General features: G+C 37.4%; 2 long non-coding RNA genes across 3 annotated transcripts; both read left to right on the forward strand.

Annotated features, from left to right (window-relative positions):
* Nucleotides 1-939: 939 nt before the first annotated feature.
* LOC126822638 (uncharacterized) lies at nucleotides 940-8,296 on the forward strand. The gene is made up of 4 exons (XR_007680915.2): nucleotides 940-1,259; nucleotides 5,040-5,153; nucleotides 5,548-5,659; nucleotides 6,349-8,296. It is a non-coding gene; the product is annotated as an uncharacterized LOC126822638 (long non-coding RNA).
* A 2,396-nt stretch (nucleotides 8,297-10,692) lies between these two features.
* On the forward strand, nucleotides 10,693-22,622 carry LOC130012990 (uncharacterized). Of its 2 annotated transcripts, XR_008788257.1 has the most exons (8): nucleotides 10,693-11,020; nucleotides 12,002-12,204; nucleotides 15,767-15,871; nucleotides 16,522-16,614; nucleotides 17,263-17,358; nucleotides 17,678-17,773; nucleotides 18,575-18,624; nucleotides 22,428-22,622. It is a non-coding gene; the product is annotated as an uncharacterized LOC130012990 (long non-coding RNA). The 2 variants fall into 2 exon arrangements; XR_008788256.1 differs by lacking the exon at nucleotides 17,678-17,773 and having other exon boundaries at nucleotides 22,428-22,621.
* Nucleotides 22,623-23,028: the final 406 nt, after the last annotated feature.

A 23,028-nucleotide genomic window follows, 5' to 3' on the forward strand; every position in this document is an offset into this window, starting at 1 on the left:
ATGTCTTACCCTAACCCCTGACCTTGAACTGCACACTTTGGTGAAAATCATATATTGTCCGATTAAGTTTTACAACGATTAAAACAGGCTCGTGATTCGCAGCGAACTTTGACAAATTGCGGTAATGAACAGCTTATTTCGATAATGAACGGTTCATTCCAGTGACAAATGAGCTGACACCCAGAATGATACCATTACCACGTGGTAGAAATTACCACGTGGTAGAAATTAAAATATGAAATGATACAGAGATAGCTTATACAAAAAACCGGGGGGGGGGGGGTAGCTCGTGCGCGTTGTATCAGAAGGTCTGTCATTGAGTCAACAGGCGGTTGAACGCAACAAGGAGTAGGGTCGCTTGTCCAACCTCGTGGGTTTCTGCGGGTCCTGCGGTTTCCTCCTACTGCTAAAGACCCCTACGCGCCAGCGAATTATTGAAATAAACTTGAACCATATGTTAGTCTAGAAATGATCTAGTTTGTGTCGAGTGGACGTTAAACCCGGAAACAGTGAGCAGAAATGCCCCCCCCCCCCGATAGCCGATTGGTGCAGAAAAGTATAAGGACATTGAAATCCTGTTTCGTTTCATTCCATTTCTATGAAAAAACTTGTCTGCGATATCACCCTCAGTGGATGCGGACGTTAACACATTAGTACCATTAGTCTGACTGTTCCATTAATCATCCCGCCGAGTCCATGATTCAATCCCACGGAAATATTAAATAATAAGAAATTCCCGATTTTGAATAGTCTCATTGGTGGGTATTGGGTATTTTATGATTTAAAAATAGAATGTAAAATCTCCACAGGTAAGTTCCGAGAAAAGAAATTACCTTAAATACGGATTACGTAACTATCATGTCGTGGCATAGTGTTGTTATGACGTGGCGTGTTGTTATCAATTGGGTTTGCCCTATTTTTGTAAGTCATCAACTGGTGCGCCAGAACACGCATTAAAACCTATCTGTAGTTTGTTCGTGTATGACGTTCTTGCTCCTCGGTCTTGCAACAAGTATCAAGCCATTGCAGCACCACAAGACGTCACACAATGCTAAAACGTAAAATAGTCGTATTTATCCAGATTATTTCGGTGCCATTTAATTTAATGTATGCAATCATGGCAACCACTGGTCCGGAAATTCCCTGCACCTCAGAACAATATTACGACACTGGATTACGGGAATGTGTTTATTGTGCTGTTCTGTGTACCAAGGCTGAAGCTAGAGGTCAACTAACAGAATGTTTGACCTTCTGTCCAGGTAAGTAACCACTGGAGCGTGTGATGAGCTCATGATCTCTCCTGAGAATACATATCCACCAATCAAATTACGAGGCGTTGGTCATGTGATCATATACTTTTACCTGGTGTAAATTGAAGGATGTGTTAAAGGAGCTAATCTCTATTCTTTAAAGGGCGTATAAATCTATTCTTTAAAGGGCGTATAACTCTATTCTAACTAGAGTCTCAAATGGAACGATAAATACATATTAAAGATACATTATGGGAGATTAGATAACTAGTTGGCAGTACTCACTATAATAGTTAAAAACTACATAATGTAAAGGCAACTTGCTGAAAATTTCAGTCAAATTGATCCACTATGAACCGAGAACCAAGCGGATGAAAGTTCCGCTTAGCCTCGATCATCATTACTGAAGACGATAAGACAAAACTAATAGTCTTGATTATCCATTTAATCGTTAATCACGAAGGAAAGTTTTGCAGCAAATCGGACTGTAATCCAACAAATATTGCAGGCAAGCCTTGACATCGAGAGCTGATTATGGTCTGGATAAGTTAATTAATGTCTAATTAATAGTTTTTATAACATTTCAGGCCTAAAGAAAGACCTACAATAGGCCGATTTTGCTCTTGCATAATGTATGTTTAATATTATTAATACAATGACGACATTATTAATGTGACGTCATCATATATGTTTAATATAATATACGTGTTTATTTACTTATTTACAATCAATTTTTGATATCAGTTCTAATTCGTTATGTTCGGCTAATTACGCGAGCAGTCCAAAGTGAATGTAAGTTGCTTGAGACTGGTTAGTCCAGTCTACATTGCGAAAGCTTCTTGAAACTGTATAGAAGACGATTGACCTTTAAGTTAATGTACATTATATGACTAAGTGTGACGTCACACCTTTGATTTGTTGATTTCATGAGACATATAACAACTGGTCTGGGCAGACTTGGTGATTTTTAATCGTTTTATATACCCATTTACACTAAATAAGAAATTTATTATCCAGATATACTTCTAAAATATTTTTCAAAAATAATAATGATATTAATTATCTCTAATAATAGCAATAATAATAATAATAATAATAATAATAATGGACATTTATAGAGCGCCAACATCCAGTTAGATTAGCTGCGCACCAGCGCCTCTGTTACAATATTCATAATGGTGGGAAAAAAACGAAGTTTAAAGATCGCATCACGAAAACTTCGTTAAAAAAATGAGTTTTTAGTTTCATTTTGAAAATGTTTATGTTGTTTACACTTTTCAGTTCCAGTGGAAGCTCATTTCATAGTGTCGGAGCAGCCACTTTCTTTTTAAGAATCGAAATTGCAAAAGAAAAAGTTAATATTGAGAGCTAATTAACTCGCCCCGATGTCATCTCTTTCAGTGATAGTACTGGTCAATTGAATATATACTGCTGATTAGTTTGTGGTCTGACATTTCATCAAAACGCCTCATTACCATGAAACAAGAGAGCATCGGTCTTGAATATTGGATATCAGGAATTCATATTGTCATAGTAATTAAGAAGATCAATACTGATTGGAATGGACTAATATTAAATTTCCAATAGGCGTTCAACGAACTTATGTATTTTATTACATAAAATTTATAAATTATTATTATTTTCTGTGGCTGATGGGTCTAAATTACATAACTGTTGAAATGTAATGAAACAATATTTGCTTCACTTGGGCTAATGATGACGGGTGTATACCGTACAGAAGCACTACGGCCTACTCTTATTTCGAACTCCACTGTCAAGTGTTCTTTTACGTGGACACCAGCATGCACCACTCGGGACTCGATTTTTCATCCCATCCGAGGGTATAGGACCCATAAACAGAAGTTTAGTTTTTTGTGACAGTTGTAATTAAGATAGATGCTGGAAATTTTCTAACAACTTTTCTAAGTATATGAAATATTTTTTGACTTCAGTTTTTTTATTTTTAAAAATTATATAAACACTGATTTCGTGGGGGAATTTTGAATCTAACACCGTAAAGATGTAAACTCTATTTGTTTATTTTTTGTTTATTTTATACCCCTTCGTATGTCTTTCCAAGAAAAACAATTTTTGGTGTGATGGTTGTGTACACATTTTTCACACGTAGGCTTTTAGACGAAATTGAAAAGATTTTCAAAAAAAAAAATCTCAATATTAAACATACATTATGCAAGAGCTAAATCTGCCCATTGCAGGTCTTTCTTTAGTTCTTAAATGTTATCTAAATTATTAATTAGACATTAATTAAATTATCTAGACCATAATTCCTGATTAAATCAAGAAATGGATAATCGAGACTATATATTTTATCGTACCGACATTTGTAATGATGATTGAGACTAGACTCCAAATTCAATGGCTAAATTGTAGGTTCAAATTGGATCAATTTGACTGAAATTTTCAGCATATTCTATTTACATTATCTAATTTTTAACTATTATAGTAAGAACTGCCAGCTCGTTATCTAATCTCCCATAAAACAATCGTTCAGATTATGTATACAGTTTTCATTCAGTCCATCAGAAAACTTTCATACTTTCCCATAGTTAGTCAAAAACATTACATAACCAATATCACGGTTAGAATCTGATCCAGTTAGGCCTGATAGCTTATTAAAATTATAGGCAGACTCGAACCAAAAAATAAATTTGTAAAAATGATAACAATCGGGTTTAACGTCTACTCGACACAAACTAGGTCATTTCGGGACTTACACGTGGTTCAATTTTATTTCAATAGGAGTCATTAGCAGTGGGAGGAAACCAAAGGACCCAGAGAAAACCCACGAGGTTGGACATGTCACCCTACTCCTTATCACGTACAACCGGGGAATCGAAACCACGCCAGTTGACTCAATGGCAGACCTTGTGATAAAACGGGCACTTGCGAACCATTCGGCCAGCCAATCCCCCCCACTTGCTAAAGCGAGAATTTCAAATTTTTCTAAGAAAGTCAAAACATAATTATTTCTATGTCTTTTGCTCAATAGGTTATCAAATCACTATTATACGATCATGGGCATTATTTCCCACCCTTAAAAATCTATGACACAGGAAATAACAACACAATTACCTCCCCAGTTTTGCTATTGACAACATGGGGCAGCCATTTTCCAACGTTGGAATTTGAAGTTAAAAATGATATTTTTGCCAATTTCTCAGCTGGCAATAGCGAATTATAGGATTAATAGGATTATTCTTTAACAAGGTAGGACTGTTTATGGATACCATCTATTTTAAGGCTTTATTAATATTTTAATACATTTTAAAAATATAACTTGAAAATTTGCAATTTCCGTTTTAAATAAAGAAACGGTGACGAATACTGCTAAACATGACTAAATATTGTAGACATGAGGTCAGTTTAACATTAATTATTATTTATTTAAATTTTTCCGAAAATTATTTACTTTTCATTAGGTTCTATGAAATATTTTGCCGGGATAAAACAAATAAAGTTTTATAAATTATAATACATACAACCGTTACCGTTCCAACTATTTAAGCCTGACGATAAAATATTAAATCTACGAAATATTTACTGAAAACTCATTGTATTGATAAAAACTTACTTACATACCTTCAAATATTTCTTTCGGACACAGCTTGTCAGTTTTGTAGAAGTAGAATTGATTTTCTGTTATTCCAAAACTCACAAAACTGTCCCACAGATTACAGCCATATTGGTTTCTTCCCTGAACGGAAGTCACAACGCCCAAGCCACAGTCTATCTATGCCACAAACTGTTAATTTTTATCTTTATTTTCAGACTATATGAATTCACGATTAACAACGACACCATCTCGACTACCAGCCAAGAACAGGTCGGAAACCAGAAATAACAGAGATAATCACTGTAGCCGCCTGCAAGATCATGTCACGGGTAGGTACTTGTTAGCTCCATTATTCTCTCTTGACTCAACAGTGTATCTAGACCTGGGTGACGTGGTTGGATGGATCGGAAACCGGAAATAACCGATCGGAAACCGGAATTAACCAATCGGAAACCAGCAAGAGTTGTACCCTACTTCAAATCGGAACAGACTAATTGTAAGTCTCATTATCACCCTGGACGCATTGACATTCCTAGAATGGGATCTGCTGGTGGACTCGATCCGCCAAGGCGTCTTTTTGAGGGGAGAGGAGAGGGTTGGTGGGGTGGCGGTAGTAGAAGGCTTCAGAACGCCTAACACAGTTTAATTCTCTCTCTCTCTCTCTCTCTCTCTCTCTCTCTCTCTCTCTTCTTGTGTAACTGATTAGGATAATTTTTGTTTAAGGAATGGGTGTGGCAGTTATTATGGTGAATTTAGGCATGATGTCGGTTATCAGTTTACTCCTCACGTGTCTCATCCTTGACACAAGAAGACAGCTATTCATTCATAGAACAGGGTTTGTTTTTCTTTTATTCTATTTTTTTATTTTTTTTATTTCATTTGTTTCACTTTTTTTGCATTCTTTAAAATAAAAATTTGTAATAAAATGATTGTCTCAACTCAGTGAAATACCTTCTCAATGGTAATCCCCACCACTGAGAATGAAATGCACCCTCTGTGGTAATTCTCACCATTGAGAATAAAATACTCTCTCAATTGTATTTCCCATCATTGAGAATGAAATACCTTCTCAATGGTAATTCCCACCATTGCGAATGAAAAACTCTATCAATGGTAATTCCCACCATTGCGAATGAAATACTCTCTCAAAGGTAATTCCCACCACTGAGAACGAAATGCTCCGTCAATTGAATTCCACAACGTTTGTAATGAAAATAATTTCTCAAGAATTCCATCATGTTTGTGATGTAATAAAATAATCGCTCAATGGAATTCCATCATGTTCGTGATGTAATAAAATTAATATCCCAATGGAGTTCCATCATGTTTTGAATGTAATAAAATAATCTCTCAATGGAATTCCATCATGTTCGTAATGGAATGATCTAGGATAGAATGAGCCGCACTGTCCATCTCTTGTAAAATGTAGGATACCTTGCATGCCAATCGCTTGTTAAAAATATTATAATATATAGAAAAGAAAGGCATTTTATCTTTCATCCCTTTTTATGTTTTTTATTTCAGAACGTTGAAAGAAAACACTCTGATCGACTGAGGATTTCTATTGATTGAATTAGTTTAGCAATTTGCTGATTCGCTTGCTGTGTATGTTAGCCATAGGGTGTCGTGATTTATTCGGTGTCCAGTTTGACTCAGTCTCTTGAAATTCAAATATCAGCCGTATTAGCTAGGCTATAACTTGTGACGTGTGATGGGTTGACAAAGGAATACAATACGATCCTTCTTTTCTTTCCTTTAATATTTCGTATTTTATTAGTTACCGGATTTTTACTTAAATAAGCGCAAATGTAAGATTTAGATAAAGGACTGAAAGTTTCGATATAAATTTAAATCGGATAATGAAAAAGGAATATATTGAACATTTCAGTCAAATTTATTCAACCTGTGCGAAGTTATGACTGTTTGAAGAATAGCACCGTCTGGATTTCATTGCTACCGTTTTCAGGATAAATTACATTATTAACTGGCGTTCGAGATACAATTCATTCAAAATCACAACCATCCGATGGTTTAGAGTGTTGTCTATGGTCTTGTAATGTGAATTTGATACCGGAAGAAGATCCGCATTAGGCAGATTTAGCTCTTACACAATGCATCTTTAAAGGACACGGAAAATCGGGCGAAATTATGAAAGCTTTGCTAGATTTGCTTAATTGGGATTACGGAACTCATTTTACGAATTTTGTTCTTCCCTAGTACTAGTGGCCACAAGGGCATGTATCTGGGTATGGGCGTATACCCACGTGGACATTTTAAACATATTTGAGTGTCAATGGTCTTCAGGCAGTTACACACCAAAGCATGAAATTTTGCAAGATTATCTTCCCCAACTGACTCGTTATATCCATTATGATATTTCTGGCAGCGGTTCTTTTCATTATTACCAAGTTGTATCATTGTTCCGTGATCGTATTTCAGATTATCAGGTTGTTTTATTAGGATAACACTACGTTTTATTTTATTCACTATATTATATTAATATGCGCGTGTATTTTATATAGGTATAATATTTTTAATTACAATTATTATATTTTCAAGTTGTTATACTTTTAAACATTCCCATGGAAATGTGGTAGTATATTGCATCTTCTCTTTCCGTTCGTCCGTCTGTGGTCCACAATACTGTGTGAACACTCTAAGAGACTACATTTATTATCTGTTGTCTTTGAAATTTATATGTGGTTTAATTTAAAACATTTCCGGTAATTATTTCTCGATTTATTGCCCTTGTTTCACCTTTTTTTTAACCTTTTTGGCTAAATCTATCATTCGACCTGTATTAAATTTATATTCGTTATTTAGATGAGTAACACGAAGAAATCTATTGAATTTCAGCAATTTACAGTTATGGCCCTTGTTTCGTGTTGTTGAACCCTACGACTGCTCTATCCAGAAAAGTTATCATCAGATCTGTATATTTATATGCATTGTTTAAATTAGTTAAACGAAGAAGCCTATTGACTATTTAGAGTTATGGCCCTTGTTTCATTTGTTGAGCCCAGTGAACGCTCTATCGACAAAGTTATCGTTCTATTGATATGAAATGCCTATGCATTATTTAGATTAGTAACACGAAGACGCGTGTTGAATTTCACTCTGCAGACCCCCCCGTGAACGCTCTAGCGACAACCGACCTATCATTTTATCTGTATGAAATTAATATCAGTGCCTCCTAAATGCTCCTATTACCTACAAAAGAATAAATATCTAACACCCCTTGTCGACTGCTCAGACTATATACTTGCAGTTGGTGTATATTTTGTTGCCTGGCAACCTATCCTATTTCTTGTATTAGCCGAAAAATCCGATTCAAGTTAAGATTTGTTTGTGGTGAAAATAATGTCTTTTATATCTCTAATTTAGAAAACGGTGCTATATTTGTTTGTATACGGCATTTATTGGTTTGGAGTTAATCAACATTAAATTGAATTATATAAAAATATTTATTTCAATAAAACACTGGATGGTGGATGTCCGGATGTTTAGCGCGAGCGCGTTGTACCATAAGGTCTGTCATTGAGTAAACTGGCGTGGTTTCAAATCCATGGTTGTACGTGACAAGGAATAGGGTAGCGTGTCAAACCTCGTGGGTTTTCTCGGGGTCCTCCGGTTTCGTCCCACTGCTAAAGACCCCTACACGCAAGCGAATTATTGAAATAAAATTCAACCATATGTTAGTCCCGAAGTGACCTAGTTTGTGTCGAGTGGACGTTAAACCTCATCTCTCTCTCTCTCTCTCTCTCTCTCTCCCTCTCTCTCTCTCACCTTTGTTTTTTGGGGGAGCCGCGGTGGCTCAGTGAGTAAGATGTTGGCTTGCTAACCTCGATTTTACGTGCAGCGATAGTTTAGATTGGTCAATGATTTGGGCGCAGCAGGGTAAAGGTTGTTCACTATATAAGACTTCCGCTGTGTAAAATAGTCCATTTAAAGTAGCTAAGTCTCTATCTCAAATCATCCAAAATCTTCAACATTGAAAACACGAATTATTTGTCAATTTAAAACAACACTGATGCTGTGATCTTATCGGGAAACGATGGGCTTCTGATATCCAATATTTAAGACAAAATAAATATTTTACCATTGGTACACGAATCGTGTACCATAATGCGTTTCAGCCCCAGTTCTGGCAAGAGACTCGAGGAACGAGGCTAGACATATTGCACAAAACCAAACGGCGTGTGTAGACTGGAATAACCAGACGCTAGGAATTTGCATTCGATTGAGACTGCTGGCTTATTTCACGGAACATAACTGATTTGAAATTAGAGTAAAAACGGAAACGATTGAATGTAAATTGGTTTATATAAATTCATATTACAGTATTATATGAGTTTCGACTCACTTGTGTCAATTTCTAGGTCCCAAATGTTAGCGATTTAGCTTCTTTAAGGAATCGTCCTGTTAAATGATCATGTGTATCGCCATCATTACGTGCATGAAAGTAAAATGGCGAGTGTGGGCATATATTTGTCACTACTAAGTGCGATTTAAAGGTCCACAGTGAGATTCGCACTACACATAAAACTAAACCTGCGGACAAGACAAATTAAACAGGCATTGCAATAAATAAAGAACAAATATCAATTCAAGTGAATGGCCTGTCATTGAGTCGAATCATCGCTTGCACGTGACGAGGAGTAGTATAACCTGCGCCCCCCCCCCCCCCGCCACGACAAGTGCGAAGGAGCCCGAAGCGCTAGCTAATTAAAGAAATAAAATTTAACAATATGTTAGTCCCGAAATGACCTAATTTGTGTCGTACATCTTTGTAAGAATACCATAGAAGGTACGTAATGCGATCGGCGGTAGCCGATATGATATTCGAACCCGGGGCCTTCAAGTCGCGAGTCCAATGCCCTGACGACTCGACTACGACCCCTCCCCCCTTGTCTGGAGCGGCGTCTCCGCAGATGAGAAGTAATAGGCTGTCTTATCGTTCGTATAGGACGAAAACCGAGGTCCACCTGTGTATACAATTGGAATTTGAGTAGGCGAAAACGTGCACCACCCTGAAAAAATCCTCCTCTTGAGCATTGCTAATGGCGATAAAAGAAACAATATTGATACATCAATCTCAAGACGATCAAAGTATTGTCTCGACAGGACGTAAACTTTTCTTTACTACTTCGTTGTTTTTAAGGAAAGTGTGTAGATCTCTTTTTTTGTAGAGATTTGACGACTGTCATAGTGTATCTGATATGAATAGAAATAAAGTGAAATGAACAAGCCAACAGTGAGGCTGATGTCCCCCGCCGAAATAGGAAAATAATTAGAGGACACATATAAATTTATCACAAATTATCTTTTACAAAGTATTGAACAATCAAACAGTATATCTTTACTTATAGTCTAACAATCAAAGTAGGAGAGTTATTGTTTTCCAAAGTCTCGACCAATCAAATTGCGTATCGCTCTGCTTACCCTGAGCAGAAAATGCTCATTATCAAACTTAGTCAAGGTATTACTGTAATGAAACTATACACCAAGTTTCATCAATCTCACTTAATTAGAACTAAAGTTATCGTGTCCCAAAGCATCAACCAATCAAATTGCTTATCTCTGCAGTTTGAACATTCTAGCCCAATTAGGAAGAGAGTTATCGTGTCCCAAAGCATCAACCAATCAAATTGCTTATCTCTGCTTACCTTAAGCGGAAAATGCTCATCTTCGAACTCCATCAAGGCATTGACCTAATAAACACATACACCAAGTTTGAACATTCTAGCTCAATTAGGAAGAGAGTTATTGTGTCCCAAAAAGTGTGATGGACAGACAGACGGACAGACAGACAGACAGACAGACGGACGAACCCATTTTAATAGTCCCCTGCTTTCGTCGAAGGGATCTTTTACGAGCACGCCAAAGTACACACGGGGCCTTGTTTTTTCATATCATCCGAATGACTAGACAGCTGGAAGGGGAAAGCACGTCGGAAAATTCCGATGAACTTTCTCGGCCAATGCAGGGATCAAACACGCGAATTACATGAACGGGAATAACCGATTAAAATACTTTTAACCGAGCGTTTCTTTTACAGTTAAAAAGTAAAATAGGGTTACCTTATCACCCGATTAAACAACCCGGATACTCGAGCAAATGACCTCTCTCTTCTCCCAAACCCGTCTGGATGATACGTTGGTTCTTCTTACTTCACACAGCACATTTACACAAACAGGTAAGAGACATTTATATTTTGTTTTTAAAACAATATTTATTATTCAAGATATCTGAATGAGATTTGGGCACAGTCACGCTAGGTATGTGAAGTAGAACGGTTGTAGATATTGCGTTTTGTATGTCTTATTATGGATGTGACAAATGGGGTTTAGCGTCCTACTTGTCTACACCGACTGGGCTAATGAAGACTGGAGGTACATGAATTGTTTTACTTTTGAAGTCAAAGGGGATCACGGAAGATCAGTGAGAAGGACGCTGGCTCATTACACGTGAGATCACTGGTTCGATCCTAAATTTGGCGTGCACGTAAAAGAATCCTTGTCAGTTGTATCATGAATAAGGAAAACGTGTTGTCGTAACTGAACGAAAGCCCAAGGTCTTATGTACACCCACAAGAACCTTTGGCAGTCAGAATTCGATGTCATATACCCATCTAGGGATTTTGGCAGGGTGGTGGGGAGGTGTGGGGTGTTTTAATTCTGGTTACTGTAGATTGTAATGCTAGTATATTTATTCTTTATTCCTACATGTGTCCGTCCTAGTTCCCCCTTGTCAGTGATGCAAGACGGGGGGGCCTGACGAGGACAGCTGTCTAGTCGTTCGGATGGGACGAAAAACCGAGATCCGGTGTATACATTGGAATGCACGTAAAAGATCCCTTGGCAGTTGGAATTCGATATAAGAGTAGGCGATAATGCCGCTGCCCGGGCAAAATTTCCCTCATAGCACACTGTATGGCGTATGCCCGTCTTCATTAGCCCAGTTTAGGAGCAACACAATATGACGTTAAACCCCATTTCATTTCATTTCATTTTCCTACATGTGATAATCATATACACGTGTTGTTATTTCATTTCATCATAACCTTTACAGCAGCTAGTTTAAACTTGTCTTCTAGCGACTGAGACACTCCTATCTAAAGGGGTTATTTCCCTATTCTATAAATAGACATTACGAAACGTTTAATTTTTACTTTTAGAAGTTGGAGCATGGATCAGATTATTGAACTTATAATATGGCTGGTTTGTATTCTGATAATTAATATCCAAGGACATGAAGCCAATCCTTGTTCAGCGGATCAATATTATAACAGTGGATTACGGGAATGTTTTTATTGTACTGAGCTTTGTTACAAAGCTGAAGCCAGAAATCAAGTATCAGAATGTCAGGACAAGTGTCCAGGTATGTGTATGTTTTTTTAATTTGATAAAATTGCCATGGGGATCGGGTGTGTGTGTGTGTGTGTGAGAGAGAGAGAGAGAGAGAGAGAGACAGACAGACAGGGACAGAGAGGGGGTGTAACATCCACTCGAAACAAATCAGGTCATATCGGGACTAACATACGGTTCAATTTTAATTCTGTAATTTGCTTGCGCGTATGGGGCTTTCAGCTGTGGGAGGAAACCAGTTAGACAGGCGACTCTACTCCTTGACACACTCAATGACAGACTTATTCTATTAGGCCTTTTCCTACAAATGAAATTGGGTTTAACGTCCTACTGTTCTGCTCCGAACCGGGCTAATGGAGACGGGCATACGCCATACAGTGTGTTATAAGGGAAATTTTGCCCGGACAGCGGCACTACGGCCTACTCTTATATGGAATCCCAACTATCAAGGGATCTTTTACGTGCACGCCAATGTGTACACGATACCTGCATGGGTCTTTCGTCCCATCCAAACGACTATATAGCTGTCCTTGTCAGGCCCTCCGTCCTGCATCCCTGACAAGGGGGAACCACGCCGGGAAATCTGGATGAACTTTCTCGACCAATGCAGGGATTGCCCGACCTCCCGGCTAGCGAGCCAGCGTCTTACCCACTTAGCCACCGTGATTCCCCCTTTTCCTACAACCCTGAAGCGGACGGAGCTCGACAATATCAAGAAATTAAAATATATATCAATCATAATCTTTCCACATCAGTATAATAGATTACCATGACAACGAATTAGAAATGACATCAGATATAATACCTGTATAGACATACACCTGTACAAGGTGCGCACCTGTACAAATTGATTTCACAATATGAAACGGTAAACGGTAACCGCTATTGGGAATTCCCGAATCTACGATCACTGGGAATTCCCGTAGGATTCGATAAATATCACTCTCTACACAAGTCTCGCTATCCAGCATTCGACTCACTACACTGGTTGACCTAGAGGTCATTGGTCACGTGATTAACTACTTGATGAAAATGACATCTGTCAGAAAAGTTCCTTGCGTTATAAACACTTGATCAGTTTTAGACAATTTTTTGGAAAATGTCATCAATTATTACCCCTCCGAAAGAAAACAGTCTAATTTTGCATGTTTCGTTTGTAAATGTATTAGACCTTACGATCGCATTATAGGGGTAAACAGATCCACGTGTATTATATTCTAAAATTAGCACGGCGACATGTGACCACATTTCTATTTAAATATGTAATAGTATTAAATATATTATCATTTATTTGTTTTAAATCGTATTGTTTATCATTGTCCATCAACACCAATAATCTTGGTGGCGTAGTCAAATGAGCCGTTAACAGAGATAGTTTGGTCTGCAAGGGAAGACAACTCTGTTTGGGAGATTTAAGTAAACTTAGCTTATTTTGTGTTCCCAGAAAATTCTTCAGAACATTCTTAGTGCTTAGATTTTAAGTAGACTTCAGGGTAAGCACAAGCACGTTCTTATGTGTTCCAAGAAAAAACTTAAGCACAACTTTGTTCTTAAATATTGCCAATCTAAGAACAAGACCCAAGTAAGGCTTGCTTACCAACCTTAAGTCTGTTTCTGCTTTAAACAAGTTATCTTCTGACCATAGAGTCTAGAGATATTCGACGGCATTTCCTACATCTTTTGATACCAAAAAGACAATTGAAAGACGGGGAAAATCCTTTAGAAACATATTCTCGAAAAGAAGGCTATGGAAAATTTTGCGTCTACCCAGAAACCATTTTATTTATTTGCAAATTAGTAAACAACACAAACACACGGGCTACTAATTTAAATAAGATCAGACGCTCTCACATTTATTCAGCCTCTTTGCATGTGCTTGCACTTTTTTTTTTAGCTTGGGCACATTTTATACGTGTACATGTATAGGGAACATGCCAAACGCATTTAAATCGACCATTTGCCGGGAAGTTAATGCCATCATAGATCGTATCTAGTACAGTTCTATTAGTAAGTGCTTCACTTGTGCTTACGCAAGAATGATCTTGAGAATTTTCAAGAGACAGCATTTTACAAAGATTCTTACGTAAGAAAAAGTGAAGCATGACATTGTGCTTACTTTAAGAATTTTCTAGGAACCGGGCCCTGGTAACTTGTTTACAATCGTCGGTAACTCCCATAACGTATCTGTGGTCTTCTGGTAACTTGTTTACAATCGTCGGTAACCCCCATAACGTATCTGTGGTCTTCTGGGAACTTGTTTACAATAGTCGGTAACTCCCATAACGTATCTGTGGTCTTCTGGTAATTTTTGTACTATGGTCGATACCCCATGTGACGTAACACGTTCTATGATCAGAAGAGAACAGATAACCCAAGAGCTAATAACTAAATAATATGGTCATCAGACCGGAAGCTGTTGGGGAATATGTCTACAGCAGCACCTGAAAGTGCCACCCATTGGGCTGAAAATTTATTTGAAATATTAAAGCGAAAGGGTTTAACGTCCATTTCAGTGATATTATATTGTCTTGTATATCGACGACTTAATATATTTCACATAAAAGAACACAATCGCCCAATGTACGCTCGGGTGAATCCACATGTAATATGTGTAGTTTAATTATCGAGTGCGAGACATAAAAGGTCAAAGGAAAAGCATCAATGTTTTTTTAAATAATGCAAGTAATTATGTCAACATATCCTTTCCATAAGTATAAGTAATTTCCGCCATTCTCCGTGGGTAGTCGTAACTTTCTGTAAATAAACAATCTGTGACGTCATTTTAGTCCTTCTGCTCATATTCTAGTCTATATTTCTATGTGCAGAAGGACTAAAATGACGTCACAGATTGCTTTTGACGGAAAGTTACGACTACCTACGGAGAACGGCGGAAATTACTAATGTTGAAATTTACCTGTTGCAGGTAATATTGACATTCGGGTTCGGGTTATACTTATTGAAAGGATATGTTGACATAATTACTTGCGTCATTCAAAAAAGATTATGAACCTTTTCCGGTGACCTTTAAGTAATATATTGATACTGCACGAGAGCTATATCTATATACTAGGGTGGTACTTTTTACCGCCGACCACCGCCGACTACCGCCGACCAATACTTTTACCGCCGACCAAATACTTTTTACCGCCGACCGCACTGTAATGACTTTCGACCGCAATATAATTACCGCCGACCAAATACTTGTTACCGGCGACCAAATGCTTAATGATATATTCCTTGTTACCACCGACTATATAAAATTAATTAAATTATTAGTGAAAAATAAATAGATTTGGTTAAATACATTTTATAGATTTTATTATATATATGGTCGACAATCGAATACGATAATATCCAACCTAGCACCAAATTAGTGAGACCTCATATGAGACCTTACACAACTTAACATACAAACACTATCCAGCACGGGCACTTCCATGAAATACGTCATATGGGTCCAATATTTAGTATAAATAATATACGATTGGCACATTGTCATGTGAAATAATGGTATACGCCAACATCAAAGGATGACGTCACATCTGTATTTTGAATATGTTTATTTGATATTTCAGGTTATGTTGAGTCATCATCACCATCAACAACTACGAGTATAACCAGATCAAATGACACAGCCACCAAATTATCTCCTGACACCAGCCATATATGGATTAGAATAGGTATATCTTTAGTCCCTTCTATTTATAGCATTTCTCTCCATTTAACCAATTTGGAGGCGCAGTGGATCTGTGAGTAAGACGTTGACACGCTAACCTGGCGGTCCCGGGTTCGATCCCGGTATTGGCCTATAAAGTTCATCGGGAATTTCCGGTGTGGTTCCTCCTTGTCAGTGGTGCAGGACAGAGGGATAACGTATAGTCGTTCGGATTGGACAAACCCCCAGGTCCTGTGTAACCTTGGCGTGCACGTAAAAGATTTTTCATTTCATTCCTATACTCATACATACATATATACATATTGACAGAGTCTACAATTCTATGTAGGCCCTATCAACCAGTCATACTTTAACCTCAAGCGACTTTAATCGTTCGTTCGTAGGGGTTAACGTCCGGTGCTATGTAGGGTGATATCACAGGCAAATATATCCTAGGAGACACCCCCCCCCCCCAAAAAAAAAAAAAAAAAAAAAAAAAAAAAAAAAAAAAAACTTTTCCTGATGAAATGCTGGTTAATGATAACGCTAAGATATAACTTACGACACGAAGGCCGCCCATACTGACCGTCATCCCTGCCATAAAACAAGAAAGTCGCCCATCCCGCCATAAAACAAGAAAAGAAAACAAACATTATTTTTTTTGTTTTGTTTCAGGACTGATAATATCTGGAGCTGTTATCTTTGTTGCTGTGATTATAATACTACTGATATACTGGTGGATCAAACGATCACGTGACGGTGGTAAAGGTTAGTTATTACCAACAAATCAAATGAAATGAGATTTAACGTCCTACTGTTCTTCTTCGATTGGGCTAATGACGACGGGCATACGTCATACAGTGTGCTATGGAAATTTTGCCCCAACAGCCGCAATTCCAACTTCCAAGGGATGTTTTACGTGCACGCAGCAACCTCTGTTTGTCGTCCAGTTCGAACAACTATACGCTAGTCTTCACTTCTGACAAGCTTGAAACAACACCGAAGAACTATCTCGATCAACACTGGGATCGCCCCCCCCCCCCGTCCCACCCTTTACCCTCCCACCGACACATAAATGAGGTTGAGAATTACAAATAAACCCATGAAAGGCTATCAGTATATAAACAAAACCATTAGCCCGATATGAGTAGGACGTTAAGCCCATTTTAAACATTCATTAAATATTTAAAATATCAACAATCTCGTGGATTTTTTCCGGGTCCTCCGGTTTCCTTCCACTGCTAAAGGCCCCTACGCGCAAGCGAATTATTGAAATAAAATTGAACCATGTGTTAGTCCCGAATGACCTAGTGTGTGTCGAGTAGACGTTAAGCCCTATGGGTTTCTAAATGCACTGACTTTTGCGGAAGATACATACGTACAGATTCATATAAATGGTGTCTTAACTTTTTACAGGACAACACGAATTATTAAAACAACGAAATCCAGACCAATTAGATCAAGAAAATCCAAATATACCGGGCTGCCCTCAACAAAACTGCCAGTCAAACAGTACACAATTTTGTTTTAATAAATCATATAAAATGGGGTTTAACGTCCTACTGTTCTGCTCCAACTGAGTTTTCCCCGGGTCCTCCGGTTTCCTCCCACTGCTAAAGACCCCTACACGCAAGCGAATTATTGAAATAAAACATTGAACCATGTGTTAGTCCCGAATGACCTAGTGTGTGTCGAGTAGACGTTAAGCCCTTTGGGTTTCTAAATGCACTGACTTTTTTTTTTATTAAAATAGAGAACCATTTTAATTTATGTCTTCTGCGGAAGACACATACGTACAGATTCATATTAATGGTGTCTTATCTTTTTACAGGACAACACGAATTATTAGAACAACGAAATCTAGACCAATTAGATCAAGAAAATTCAAATATACCGGGCTGCCCTCAACAAAACTGCCAGTCAAACAGTACACAATTTAGTTATGCTCCAACTGGGCTAATGAAGGGGTACAGTGTGTTAAGAGGGAAATTTTGCCCGGCCAGCGGCACTACGGCCTACTCTTATATCGAATTACAACTGTCAAGGGATCTATTACGTGCACGCTAATATGTGCAAGGGGCCTCGGTACGAACAACTATACATTGCCCCTTGCCAGCGCAAGAGTCTGTAGAATTTTCACTGCAAACTTGTCCTTGTCTAAAGAAAATCGGATAAACTTGGGAGAAAACCAGCTTCAGATTTGAAAATATTTGTATGATAAAACATTCTCCAAAGGCGTCGTCATCGGCAACGCCGTTGGCAATCCGGGAACTTGAAAGTAGTTTCAATGGCCGAGGCTAGATGTAGGGTACTGGAGTCTGCCAAAGTTTGCCGAGTGCCAATACATATTCTCGGACAGCACAATGGCGGCAGGCTTCTTACATTTAGAGCGGTAAAGATCGATGTAATTTTAATTCAACATATTATCTCGGTAAATACTAGACGTAATTGAACCATTATTTTGTGTGCCAATATTTATATTGTAGTGTTGTCGTCATTAGTCGAGTCGGAACAGAACAGTAGGACGTTAAACCTCATTTCATTTCCTATTTTAGTGTCCAAGTGATGCTTATTGGGTTATATAACGTAAACAAGCGAGCGGCTTTTGACCCTATGACGTCAGACATTGATTAATCAATCAACTTAAAATAGATAACGTAAACAAAATGTCAGTGAAATGATTTGCTTTGTTTTATTACCTGGCAACCTTTTTTTTTTGTATTTACAGGTGGTATTCAAGACACTCAACCACCGTCAAGTTCTAGATTACTTATATCGGTAAGCACCATTTACTCGCCAATTTGATTAAAATACAGATCTATATTTCGTTTCGTTTTTTTATACTGTCGATGGCCTACACTACATGAAGATCTGGCAAGTTATAGTGGGAGTTCACGTCAGAGGTCAAACGAGCAGCGTTGTCGTTTCTAGTGGTTTACCCACAGTTCCGTGCATCAAAAGGTCAAGAACTCGTCGTAAGAGACCGTGTCGTTGGCTAATCCTTCACATCATTCAGAACACGTCAATTATAACAACTTTTCCAGATCCTAGTGTAGTAAAGACAAGTAAAACGAAATTTTGAACCATAAAAAACGAAACGAAATAGAATATGGGTTTTAATCAGACAGCATACTCGCCGTCCGTCATTACATAAATAACTCTTCTATCACTGTACAAGAAATAAAATAAAATAGGGTTTAACGTCCGACTGTTCTGCTCCCACTGAGCTAATGAAGACAGGTATACGCCATTCAGTGAGCTGAGGGAAATTTTGCCCGGACAGCGGCACTACTGTCTGCTGTAGTATCGAATTTCAACTGTCAAGGACCACGTTTCGTGCACGCAAATCTGTAAACGTGATCTTTGTTCATTCTACATTTTCGAGGTGACGTTAAATCATGCGCGTGCTCTAATTCTGGTTTGGCAGCTATTTTGAAAACAAAAGAAATATCGCATAGTGTGACAGTATTGGTTCTTAAATCGGGTTCTTTGATGACAACACTGGTATATACATCTAATAATAGTTTTATTCTGCTTCTTACAATATTAGGTACAAACATCGTGATGTAAACGACCGTAGAACTAACTATATGGAAGGAGTCATGACTTAATTAGCTTGGCTTAGCATGAGTGTGCTAACTCCAAAAGCTGTCGTCTCGTACCGTCTCGTGCCAAGGCGCCCGCCTAGCATGGCCTCCTGGACCCGCCTGAAGATTCGTTTCTGTTCTGAGTTTATAAACGTATTCGAGACAAAGGAGCTCATTAGACACCTGTCTAATGTATCAAGCATCATATGAAGGTTTAACATTCAATATAGTTTATCAGACAAAGAAAGTTAGATAAGACATGCCAACAACAAGTTATAGTTACGCAATGACATAAGGAATACTACCAAGATCTCCAGCCGGGTATTGATAGCGACAGGTTTATGTTACAATCACTAACACGTATTTTAATATGGCAGGACGCCTCTATGACATAAGTCATTATGTTATATACCTCTCTTTGTTTGAATAAAGTTATGAATTATATGAAATAACTTTTAAAGACTATTACAAAATTAGATACCTATGGAGTCGATAATTACTACTCTTATTAAGGTCAATGAAAAACACACGAACTTAAAAGTTATACACACACAATCGGTCACACACGCGAGTCAATGAAAAAAAAAACAAACGAGATCCTGGAATCACAAACACAGACTACTCTTATTATTCACATAAATGGTGGAATCGCGAACACAAACTACTCTAATTATCTTCTTAGACCGATTATTTGGTGGAATCGCGAACACAAACTACTGTAATTATCTTCTTAGACCGCTACTGCACTGTCGTAGCCAACTGTAGGGGTGGGGTACATATGATGCCCTTCCTCGTTCCAGTAATGTTGAGGGGTCAGAATATTCCCTGCTCCGTTTAGTTCAGCTCTTCTTATTGACCGGTAGTCTTTTCATTTTCCATACCGTCTGGCAAAACGGCGTGTTATGACATGTGCATATGAAGAGTATTAACTGCCACCCGTGCCGAAGTTTTATCATCTGCTTATCATATATATCATGGAGTGAACTTAATTAATAGGTCATCAAATTAGCAAGTGGAACAGACTTAAATTAGCTATCTAACGATATTTACATTATTATTTACATGGATAGAATTGAAATTAGGATGTCATATTGTTTTGTTTTTTTCTGAACACATTTTACCAATCTTCAATAAGATATTTTGAAAGAACTTATCAACATTAATATAACGGTTTATCTCTATAATTTTTGAAACACAACACAAAACAAGACAATACGTTCGCTCCTAATTCTGAGCACGACCCTCTCCTGGGGTTAAACCAATCCCACCTGACTGGGGTTTCACATAAACCTTTTCCCGTAACATATCGGGACCTCCCAATCTATATTATTGGGGTATCACAAAATAAAAATAATAAAAAAAATCTCTCCCGTACATATCGGGTCATCCCATTAACATTTGGGGTACTACGTTAAACACGAATAAAATCTTTCCCGTAAATATCGGGCCATCCCATTAACACTTGGGGTAATATACACGTATAGACAAAACAAATAAAAAACCTTAGAGATAAACGCGGTAATACTGTGTGAATGTTATTGGGTTAAATTTCAAATTACGATACTGTTAACCCAATTCGAGTTAAACAATCACAAAACATTTTACTTTTCGATATTAACCTATTAATACTAATTTTAAATGCCAAAATATGTGTTCAAAACAAACAATTATAATTTATAATCTTTTAAAAACAACATGACCCATTGTAAAACAAACAATATATATACAATTTTGTTTTAGTCATTTTCCTACAAATAGTTAAGGACTGTTCCACTACTAGCTTGAACGTTATATTAAATTAAGTAACTACACCATGATATTTAATAAAGCGTGATGATAAACTGCTGATTTCCCAGTTAAATTATAATACATTATAGCACAATGTCATTATTAACCGGCCATGGTAGGATTAGAAAAAGACTTACCCGTGTAGACTAATATCTGTGGCCTGTGGTCTTCTAGTGGTGGACTTCAAACGTTGCTCTGGTCAGCGGCGCCAATTAATATGTGACAGTATTGGTTCTTAAATCGGGTTCTTTGATGACAACACTGGTATATACATCTAATAATAGTTTTATTCTGCTTCTTACAATATTAGGTACAAACATCGTGATGTAAACGACCGTAGAACTAACTATATGGAAGGAGTCATGACTTAATTAGCTTGGCTTAGCATGAGTGTGCTAACTCCAAAAGCTGTCGTCTCGTACCGTCTCGTGCCAAGGCGCCCGCCTAGCATGGCCTCCTGGACCCGCCTGAAGATTCGTTTCTGTTCTGAGTTTATAAACGTATTCGAGACAAAGGAGCTCATTAGACACCTGTCTAATGTATCAAGCATCATATGAAGGTTTAACATTCAATATAGTGTATCAGACAAAGAAAGTTAGATAAGACATGCCAACAACAAGTTATAGTTACGCAATGACATAAGGAATACTACCAAGATCTCCAGCCGGGTATTGATAGCGACAGGTTTATGTTACAATCACTAACACGTATTTTAATATGGCAGGACGCCTCTATGACATAAGTCATTATGTTATAATAGCCTTTGGATTTTTTTTTTACTTTATGTGGTAACCTCTCACCTTTATATTAATGGGAATTGGTTTATTAAATGCAGTACAGTTTAGGGTCAGTTTAATTGGAAATTTTAGAAGGGAGTTATAGGCCAGTCATCAAATGACTACAGAACTCGGTCAAATGAGGTCTTGCTCCAGCCACAGTAGTGGAATCATTTCTACCAATGATAAACAGATTTTTCTTTATATTAATGGGGGGGGGGGTGGATGGCGGAATGGTTAGCACGTGCGCGCTGCATCATAAGGCCCGTCATTGAGTCAACTGGTGTGGTTTCGAATCCCCGGTTGTACGTGACAAGGAGTAGGGTCGCCTGTCTAACCTCGTGGGTTAAACCCCACTTCTGTCCCTCTCTTTATATTAACAGATGACTTAGCTGCTATGGCAACCAATCTTTATTTCTTTTTTTTCCAGTCGACTAGAGTTTGATGAAGAAAACAGCAGCATAAAGCATTTTCGGAAATATTTTTTTTTTGATATTAAATTACTTATAGAAATTTATTTTTATTTTGACTTTTAACTAGTTTATTTATGTTCTGCTTTAGTCTGATAAATTAAAGTTGTTTTTACATATTATATATATTGCCTCGATATATTGTTATATCTATAAAATAAATTGAATACATTTATTTATTTTCTGCTTTTAATAAATTTATTTATTTTCTGCTTTTAATAAATTTATTTATGTTTGGTTTTAGCCGGATAAATTAAAGTTGGGGAGGTATTTTTGATCATAAGATTATTTGATAAGTCTTTATACAGGATGATTTATTATTAGAATAGTAATAAATAGTAATTGTACTCCAGTAATTGTATATTCCAGTTCAATTACTAAATGCCATTGAAACAATTGCTAGAGCAAGACGATACGTCCCATTCAATATTCGCATTTTATTTTCTTAAGCATTCGATAAAGTGGTGACAGTTCTAGCTATAAGATTTGAAAAATAGATAATGAATATAGAATATGTTGAAAATTTCAGTCAAATCACTTTATTCGGAGCTCAGTTTTAGT

The sequence above is a fragment of the Patella vulgata genome, chromosome 5 (genome assembly GCF_932274485.2).
Source record: "Patella vulgata chromosome 5, xgPatVulg1.2, whole genome shotgun sequence".
Taxonomy (NCBI): domain Eukaryota; kingdom Metazoa; phylum Mollusca; class Gastropoda; family Patellidae; genus Patella; species Patella vulgata.